Source organism: Lates calcarifer, unplaced genomic scaffold (genome assembly GCF_001640805.2).
Source record: "Lates calcarifer isolate ASB-BC8 unplaced genomic scaffold, TLL_Latcal_v3 _unitig_623_quiver_1187, whole genome shotgun sequence".
NCBI lineage: Eukaryota > Metazoa > Chordata > Actinopteri > Centropomidae > Lates > Lates calcarifer.
In genome coordinates, this window is record NW_026117853.1 from 15,268 (window position 1) to 24,624 (window position 9,357).

General features: G+C 40.4%; 1 pseudogene; it reads left to right on the plus strand.

Moving 5' to 3' along the window:
- The first annotated feature begins 320 nt into the window (after positions 1 to 320).
- Positions 321 to 9,330, plus strand: LOC108879321 (thyrotropin receptor-like; annotated as a pseudogene).
- The last annotated feature ends 27 nt before the right edge of the window (positions 9,331 to 9,357 follow it).

The window sequence follows — 9,357 nt, forward strand, 5'->3', positions numbered from 1 at the left end:
CCACTTGTCTGTCAAAAGTGATTTGACCAGTTACTGAATCCAAGGGTTCACTTACTTTCTTTACCAGCACTGGGAATGCATGCTCAGTAAAGACACTAAGGATTATAAATGTGTGTTATTACAGTGCATTAGGAAAGTATTCAGAATTAAGTTGCAGCCTTATAAAACAAACAAACAAACAACCCACCCCCCCCAACATCTTTTCCTCCCATTAATCTACAAGCAATACCCCATAACGACAAAGCCAAAACAGAATTTTAGAAATGTCTGCAAATTTATTAAATTGAAACTGAAATATCACATTGACATAAATATTTAGGCCCAATTTACAATAGTCATGAACCTCTTCCATGTTGGTAGCAGTATTCCACTAGTCCTCATGGGGCATGAAACAGCCACATATTTGAGCATTCAGTATCAAAGTGAAATACCAAATTCACACTACGCAAACAGGTCCCTAACAATACCCCACTCAACGCAAGTAGTGTCTCATTAGCGTACTGCTGCTAATCCTAAAGCTAACCCAACTGATACACACTACACTGATACACACTACAGAGTTTTGTGTGTATCAGTGTGAGGATACTGGGGCCGAATGGCCAGTCTGCTCATGAGGTGCACACTTTCAATCTACTAAAACCTCTCCCAGTCCCACATAGAGCTGATATTCTAATCAAAGGCTAAAACAAATCAGCAGCATTAGCTAACAAAAAGGTTTGATTTGATCAAGTATTACCAAAAAGATGATTTGTTCTTACATCAGTGGAAATGAATTAACACCAATCCTATTCATCTACTAACAGGTCACATCATAAAGTGAGTACCATTGGTTGCTGACACTAAAGAAAGGAGGTATTACACAAGTAGATGATCAACATATGTTAATCCATTTTATTTTGAAGGTACCAGAAGTGCCATCTTGCTACACTTCCACTTCTGGCCAAAATCCAGGACCGCCCAGTCTCTTTCTAACCACTCTCACTGTGCAGTGTAACCGAGGAGTCTCCACCATCAGATCACCGCTATTACAATGAAGGCTGATTTGAATTTGCTTTTTTTCATCTTCATTACTGTCAAGGTCACTCTCCCTCTAGAATATTGTTCAACTGATTGCCATTGTGACTGGAACATCCACAGTGTGTCATGTTTTGGAGCTGAGGTCATGCCTGTTTTCCATTCCAGCACACAGGAGGTGTAAGTAATCACATTTTTTCAACTCTGATTTCAGCCTGTGACTCTATTGAATTAAGACTGAAATAACCCAAGGCACTTTCTTCCTGTTTCAGATGGCTTGTTGGGTCAAAACTTTCTTCTATTCCTCAGAATGCCTTTGCCAACTTGAACAACATTTCTCACATGTAAGATTCTCTTTTTTTTACCCAACACTAACCCCTTTTTTCCAAACCAGTGTAATTAGCAAGAAAAGAAAATGTCGCAAGAAAAATAAACAATATCAACATTAGTAAAAGCAGCACTAAAAAGTACCTCCACCAAGGCTGTCTGTCTGTCTCTATCCAACACAGTGGAACTCTTCATAGGAGAAAGAAGAAAATTACAATTACTGTACAAAGCCAAAAAGCCTCCTATATGCTTTCTTAATTACCATGCTACCTTTTGCTTCATAAAAAAACCAAACAAAACAAAAAAACCTAAAAAAAAAACAAAAACAAACAAACAAACAATGCAAGACCATTTTGTATTTTTATCGTTAACCTAAGATACTTTGTTCACTGAGCTTTGATCTTACATGTGTTCCAAGTTGGGTTCAGCTGCACAGATTGTTGCAAATTGCTATTTTAACTTGATGTATCTCACCTGTAAACTGTGCCTCATAAGATTTGGTCATTATCATAATGCATGTCTCCAATACAAAAACACTCATAGCCCTTGTGAACCCCAAAGTCATTCAGATTAAGGTATTACCCTTCTTAATTAAAAACTATAGAGGAAGGCAGATAGGTATGGCAGACCTGGTGTGAATTTTGTTCATACATTAGAGAAAATTATAATATAATTATAACATTCTCTTGTTCTTACATGAGGCTCAATGAGTGTAAACCACTGCAAATCTAGAAATAGCATTAGTCTCTAGATTCTATTTTTTATTGTATTTTGTTTGTTTGTGTGTGTTTTTTCAGATACATCTCTGATGATGATACTTTAAGATATCTTGAGAAGCATTCTTTCCACAACCTGTCCAGGGTCACCCACATGTATGTAACCTTTTAGCAGTGCAACCTCATTGTGATTAAAATGAAACCTGCTGCATATGCCACCATAAACACACAGTGTAGTCTTTAAAGAAGTCTCATATCATGCTGCCTCTGTCATACAGTGATACTACCACAATACTGACGACAATGCCATATCACATTAAGCTATTGAACATTTCACAGTAAATAAACTGTTCAGAACATTATGTGTAATGGCCAGACTAGCGTGAATTAATCTGTTGTGAACATTTTTAGACAAGGATGCATGATGAAACAAAATTACTTATGATAAGTCAAAATGATAAAATGGTGAGTCCAAAAATCTGTTTTAGTGACTCAAAACTTTGAGATCGCAAAGTGTGTGTATATGATGTGTGTGTGTCCAATAGACAGCTAACTGGGATGAAAATACTGTCATACATTGACCAAGAAGCATTTAAGGATCTGCCTAATTTAAGGTACCTGTAAGTAAAATCTAATTTTCTTTTTTATAGTCTTAGCATATCAGAGCATATATTTTCACAAGAAAATGAAGTTAGTTCTAAAAGTATCCAGCATGAACTGGTTGTTGACTGAGATATGTTTCAATACAGTGGAATCACCAACACAGGTCTCACCTCCTTTCCTGGGCTACAATATATTCAGTCCAGCCAAGAGGATTTTATATTGTATGTAGCATTCAAATATACCTAACTGCAGTATCTTTGCTGATATTTATGAATTTTTAAGTGGTGTAAAATATTTCATGTTTTACCCTTTTAACAGGGAGATAGTGGAGAATGCCTTCATACAAGTCATACCGGCTAATTCTTTCTCTGGAATATCTAAGAATGCTCTGACCATGTGAGTAAGATTTAGTTGGTCAATTGTTCGAATGTCATTGTCACTGACCCATAGGCATTGAAATGACATTTAAAGTTATGGCCTCACTTCAAATTGTGACTAACTGAAGAGTCAGCCACAATTTAACAGTAGACGTGGAGCTGATATTCCTCTTTTTGGAATAAAAAATATTGTATGGAAGGTTCATAGAATATTCTCCTTTCTCTCCCCCCTACTTTTTAGAATGCTGAATAGCAATGGCGTGAAAGAGATCCAACGTTATGCCTTCAATGGTAGCAGACTGGAGGAAGTGTATGCCATTTTGAATTATTGCAGTAAAACAACAAAACAGACATTTGGTCACATTACTTCATCTATTCTCCATCCTTCAGGTATCTTCACAGGAATGTGGACTTGGAACAAATAGATGAATTTGCATTTTATGGTGTGATTCACGGCCCAACTCACTTGTGAGTAAATTACATGTACAGAATTTGCTACAGAAATTAATGCTCTTCAGAACACAGAAAAAATTATTTGCTTTACATTTTCTTACATCAAATAATATTTTTGCATTGGCTATCTTCATTTGCCACTGCAGCACAAAATGAATTTGGGTACAGGAGCAGCTTTAGCTTTGTGTCCAAATGAATGAAACTTAACTCTTTGTCTGTCTTTGCAGAGACCTTTCAGAAACCAAAGTTAGCTCTTTGCCCTCAAGAGGTATGGAGACCATTGAAAAGCTCCAAGCTAAAAACACTTGGGCCCTCAAAGCACTGCCCCCCCTTAGGGCCTTTTTCCATTTACAGAGTGCTGAATTGACCTTCCCAAGCCATTGCTGTGGTCTAAAACTGTTGAAAAGATGGAGAGGGTAAGTAAGAGAATAAAGTGTTGTGAAATATTTTCCCACTGTGGTTTCTTTCCCTTGTGTATTTGTCCTTTACATACCAAACTACCTCAGGCCCACACTAGTGTATGTACAGGTATGCTCAAAAGCTAAAAAAAGTCTATAGAGTGATTTCAGTGAAATGAAAACAGAGTTAGTTTTTCAGCATTGTAATTATTTTACATTTAAACATTAGACTGAAAAAAAAATCATGTGCACTATTGATTTCTTGTAGTCACTTTACTAACAGAGTTTCAGTCTTCACTCTTCAGATGTTCAGTTTTTATTGAAAGTGTTTTTGAGAGGTGTTGATCCAACTCTATGATAATTTTTGAGGATGTAGCATGTGGTGCTGTTGAGTTGTACTGTATTATTCAGAGATGTGTTTTTTTATTAGCTTACCCTCATGTTATTGCACACATCTGTCTGAATGTAACTCTGTGAGTCATGTGCACCACAGTCATCCACAATTTGCTCTTAATCCAATTTGGGGTGCACACCTCATGACAGTGTAAGTTAACATAGAAGTCACAACTGAAGGATACACCATCATTATTTTTGCATTTAGCATGTTGCCAGACCCAGCAAGCACATATTGGTCACATGACATGGCAAGTGTATTTGATTGAGGATACTTGTCATGGTTACCAAGTGGTGCATCAAATCAGCAGCTTCATCTCTGCTGCAGCTACTGATTTGGCTTTCTTACATAATTGTGACTTCATCCTGTGACTTTTGTTTGCACAGTAATCTAATGTGCTTGCACATTTACTATGTGATATATGGTACTGCTGTGTTCTTGTGTTGTTGCTGCTTGTGTGCTTCCTGATCGTAATTCATTAAAAGTTAACAGAAGTTACCAAATGCGGACTATGAGAGGAGTCATGTCCAAGTTTAACCCCCTGACAAATTTTTCCTTTGATGAGGAGGGACAGTGGCCAGACTGGAAACAGTGCTCTGTGAGATTCAGACAAAGAGGAAGGTGCTGTGCAGGTTAGCACCTTAATATATGCCATGGAGAGTAAGTCAGAGAACATATATCACTTGCTTACATTCACTGATGATGATCACAATAAAGAAAGAACTTTGAAAAGTACTAGGAAAGCTAGATGAACATTTTGTGCTGTACATACGTGTGCAGAGGCTGGGAAAGAAAGCTGAGACTTTTATCAGAGCTTTGTATTAACTGTGAAACACTGTGACTTCAATAAGAGCAGGGATGAGAATATCAAGCGAATACTCAAAAAAGATGTCTCACAGAAGCTGCAGCTGATGCAAATCAGCATGCAATAGCCCCTTTTACGCATCCTATTCAAGAAGTATTACACTGTTATTCCAGTCAGTCAATTTATACATGGAATCGATGCTGCAGCCTGACATGCACCTCCCTAGACATGTAATATCACAACACAGTAAAGCAGAACCCACCCTGTGGTGTAGAGGGTGAAGAGAAAGGGAGAGAGGAGGGTTCCCTGAGGAGCCCCAGTGTTGATGATCATTCTGTCTGACATACAGTGCTGCAGCCACACATACTGTGGTCTGCCAGTCAGGTAATCCACAATCCAGGAAGAGGGGGGCATCCACCTGCACTCCTGTCAGTTTCTCATCCATCACAGCCAGTCTGATGGTGTTGGATGCACCAGAGAAGTCAAAATACATGACCTTCACAGTGCCAGTGGGCTTAGACAAGGTTGAGCAGATGATGATGTCCTTAACTCCTAGTCGGGGCTGGTAGGGGAACTGGAGGGAGTCCTATAGTGGTCAGACTGTGGGCCAGAGTTGATCCAAAATGAGTCTCTCCATGGTCTTTATGATGAGTAAAGCAGATGGGTCATCAAAGCAGTGGAATGTCAAGTTACTGCTGGGCTCCACACCAGTTAAAATTGACACAGGAGCTACTGTGAGGAGACTTGCGGTCCAAAAGACTACTAGAGCCTGAAGATATTCCATTGGATAGCCCAGGTGGTGAGCTGCAGTGCATAGGACAAATCCAGAGCAAGGAAAGACTCACCTCACTTCTCATGTCGTTTGTGTACGCACTGCGAAAAGTTTAGTCAGCAGGCTGCTGTCTGTTAAATTGGATCTTGTGAGCAGAGTAGATGAAATGTGTGCAACTGGAGGAAAGCTACAGGCATATGGTGAGCTTGATTCTGTGAGAATACAGTTTAGGCAATGCTCAACCATATGCTGTGCACATAGTTAAATGCTTACTCCTCCCTATGCTGCTAAAGGTAATGGATTAGCTTCTGAGGATGGAGACAAATGGCATCATAGAGCAAGTGACGCAACCCACTGATTGGTGCATGGCCATGGTACCCATCTTGATCAGTCGTTTCTCCACTTGATGTAGGTTTTTCCAGATCCAGACAGCTGTAAGCTCACCAGTTTCATTTCACTTTTTGGTAGATTCATTTTCAACTGGCTACAGAATAAGCGGCACACCTGAAATCTTTTAGAGGTAAATGATGAAGACCCTGCAGGAGGTGTTCAAGGATGACATCCTCATCCATGGGGCCTTAGAGGAGGAGCATGACAGCCGCCTAAAGAAGATAAACAGTGCATAGAGATGACAGTTTTGAAGTTCAGCTGAGAATAGTGTTCCATCAAGCAGAGTCAGCCATGGTTCTTTGGGCATCTCATTGATTGGTCTGGCATCCAGCCTGACCCAGACAAAATGGAAGTTATTCACCAGCTGTCACCACCTGCATACATGAAGGAGTTATAAAGGATACTGGGAATAATGTATTATCTCAGAAGATACTTCCCTAACCTAACAAGCTGCTGTATGAGCTCCTGAAAAACAAGAATGCAAAGAATGCACAACAAACAGCCTCTGAACACATAAAGGAGCTGTTGACAACTGCAGCAGCACTTCCTTACTACAATGTGAACAAGTCCACTGCTGTGTCAGCTGATGCAAGTAGTTGTGGATTCCTCTCAGAGGCAAATACACGCTACACCCAGATAAAAAAGTTAAGTCTGGCTGGCATGTGGGCATGCAAGAAGCTAACTAACTACATGGAAAATTTTCATAGCCTGCCGAGAAGAGGATAGGTACAAAAAAGCTTAACAGGCTCACTACTTCAACTGCCGTCATGGAGCCCTTACCTGCCCCATGATCCAGAGATGCTGTATCCTCCAAGTTGGATCTTGAAAAGTCATGGTCTTTGCCAGCAGTGATCTCAAGCAAGAGCACTACTCTGAGATCCTTCTTCATCATGACTCAGCAAAGAGCAGAGCTGTGGCAAAACCACTACACACATGACAGCAGAACACTGTTCAAGACATGCAGCATTGCAGACAAGGTGCCAGCTTATGGACAACATGGGAAAGAAAGAAGAGAGAAACTACCAGTGGTGGTGTCCATTTCTAAACCCCTCTGATGCGCGCCATGTAGTGGAGTATGCTGCAAACCAAATTTTTTCATAGGATGGTGAAAGCCTGACCTGCCCTACTCTGCCTCTGATTGGCTAGTACTTGTTGGTTGGGTTAGTTAGGTTTGGGGCATGAGGATAGATGATTGGTTAGGGCTGGGGTAAGAATATCAGGATAAGTTTGTCAGAGGCAGAGTAGGGTGGGTCCTGCCTTTGCTTTGCCACCCTTGGGGGAAAAAAAAGACTACTCTGACTATGGTGATTATTATGAGATTCAGTTATTCTTTTTCCATAATGAGATTTTTTTTTTTTTTTTTTACCTGTTCTTACCCTTTTTCAGTCTATATTAGAAAATAACATCATAATATTATCAAAATTCTGCTGTTTTGAAATAATGTTCTGTTCTAATGTTCTAATGAAACTGTCTATTTATTGATATATTTGGATGTGAAAATCCTTTATGCTATCTATATACTATGTATACTCTGTATCTGCATATTTAATATTTGTAAATATATTATGCTTGTTTACAATTAGAGGAGTTTGTTGACCTCACCTTCATAGGCTCTCTTTATATATTCATGATGATGAAGGTCTGAGGACTGACACCTTGGTTAACAGTGACTACAAGTGATCAAGGGCCTTTTTCCCCTAATTGTTAGTTTTTGATCTTGGCACCATAAGACCTGAGTAGTAGTTCATTCTCTGATCAATTATCCTTATTATCTGTGTTAAAGACACTCTGAGGCAGTTATTTGCAACCTGACCCGGATTGCTTTGGGGAAACGGCAGGAATCCTCTTCAGCTCTCTCTAAGGGGCATCCGGGACACAAACATCTGAAGGACAGCTTTGGTCGTCCAACTGCTGGCACTACAAATCACAATCATTACTCCAGTGGCCCTATTTATCCATCTGAACAGTCTGAAATTGAGGGTCTGTTTTATGTGGATTTACCTACAGAGGATCTCAGTGAGGGTTTTGACTTTGCACTGTGTAATGAACTTCACACAGATAATCATGAACCCTTGTGGCACCCCCCTGCCTGATGCCCTGAATCCATGTGAGGATGTGATGAGTAAAGGCTTCTTGAGGGTGTTAGTCTGGGTGGTTAGTCTGTTAGCCATATCAGCCAACCTCCTGGTGATGTTCATCCTGCTGACCAGCCGGCAGAAGTTGTCCGTGACCCGTTTCCTCATGGGTCACCTGGCATTTGCAGACCTCTGTATGGGGATATACTTACTGTTCATTGCAATCTGTTGACCTCTACACACGTTCCCATTATTACCATTATGCTATTGCCTGGCAAACAGGGGGTGGTTGCAATCTAGCAGGTACATTATCAGTATTTGCCAGTGAGCTATCTGTGTACACATTAACTTTAATCAGCCTCAGCGCTGGCATGCATATCTTCTATGCAATGAGGCCTGACAGAAAAAATTAGTTACGCCATGCAGCTGTGCTGATGCTGGTCGGCTGGTTTCTATGTGTGATTCTTGCACTGCTGCCACTGCTTGGGTGTCAGCAGTTACCAGAAAGTAAGGCATCTGCTTACCCATGGACACTGAGACAACTGCTGCCCAGACCTATGTGGTCTCTGTCCTGATGATTAAATGTTGTTGCTTTTATGGTGGGTATGCTTATGTTACCTTCCACATCTACTGTATGATGCACCAATCCCCAGCACCAGTCCAGCAGATGTAATACCAGCGATGGCCAAACGCATGGCTGTTTCTCATTTTTCACCAAGCTTTCTGTGTCTGGTTCCCATTTGCTTCTACGGCTTGTCTGCAGGCTTTCCACCAACCACTGATGACTGTCACAAATTCCAAGGTGTGACTTCCTCTTTTATCTAGATTTTTTAAATGTCTTTTAATGTGTGTAAATAAAGGCTGATCTTTGTCTTCCCCCACAGGTGCTGCTGGTGCTTTTCTATCCTCTCAACTCTTGTGCACACCATTTTGTTATGTTATCCTTACAAAGGTATTTCGCCGAGACCTCCTGATGTTGCTGAGACGGATGCGACTGTGCCAGTAGCAAGCACACTTCTATTGAACCCAGCTT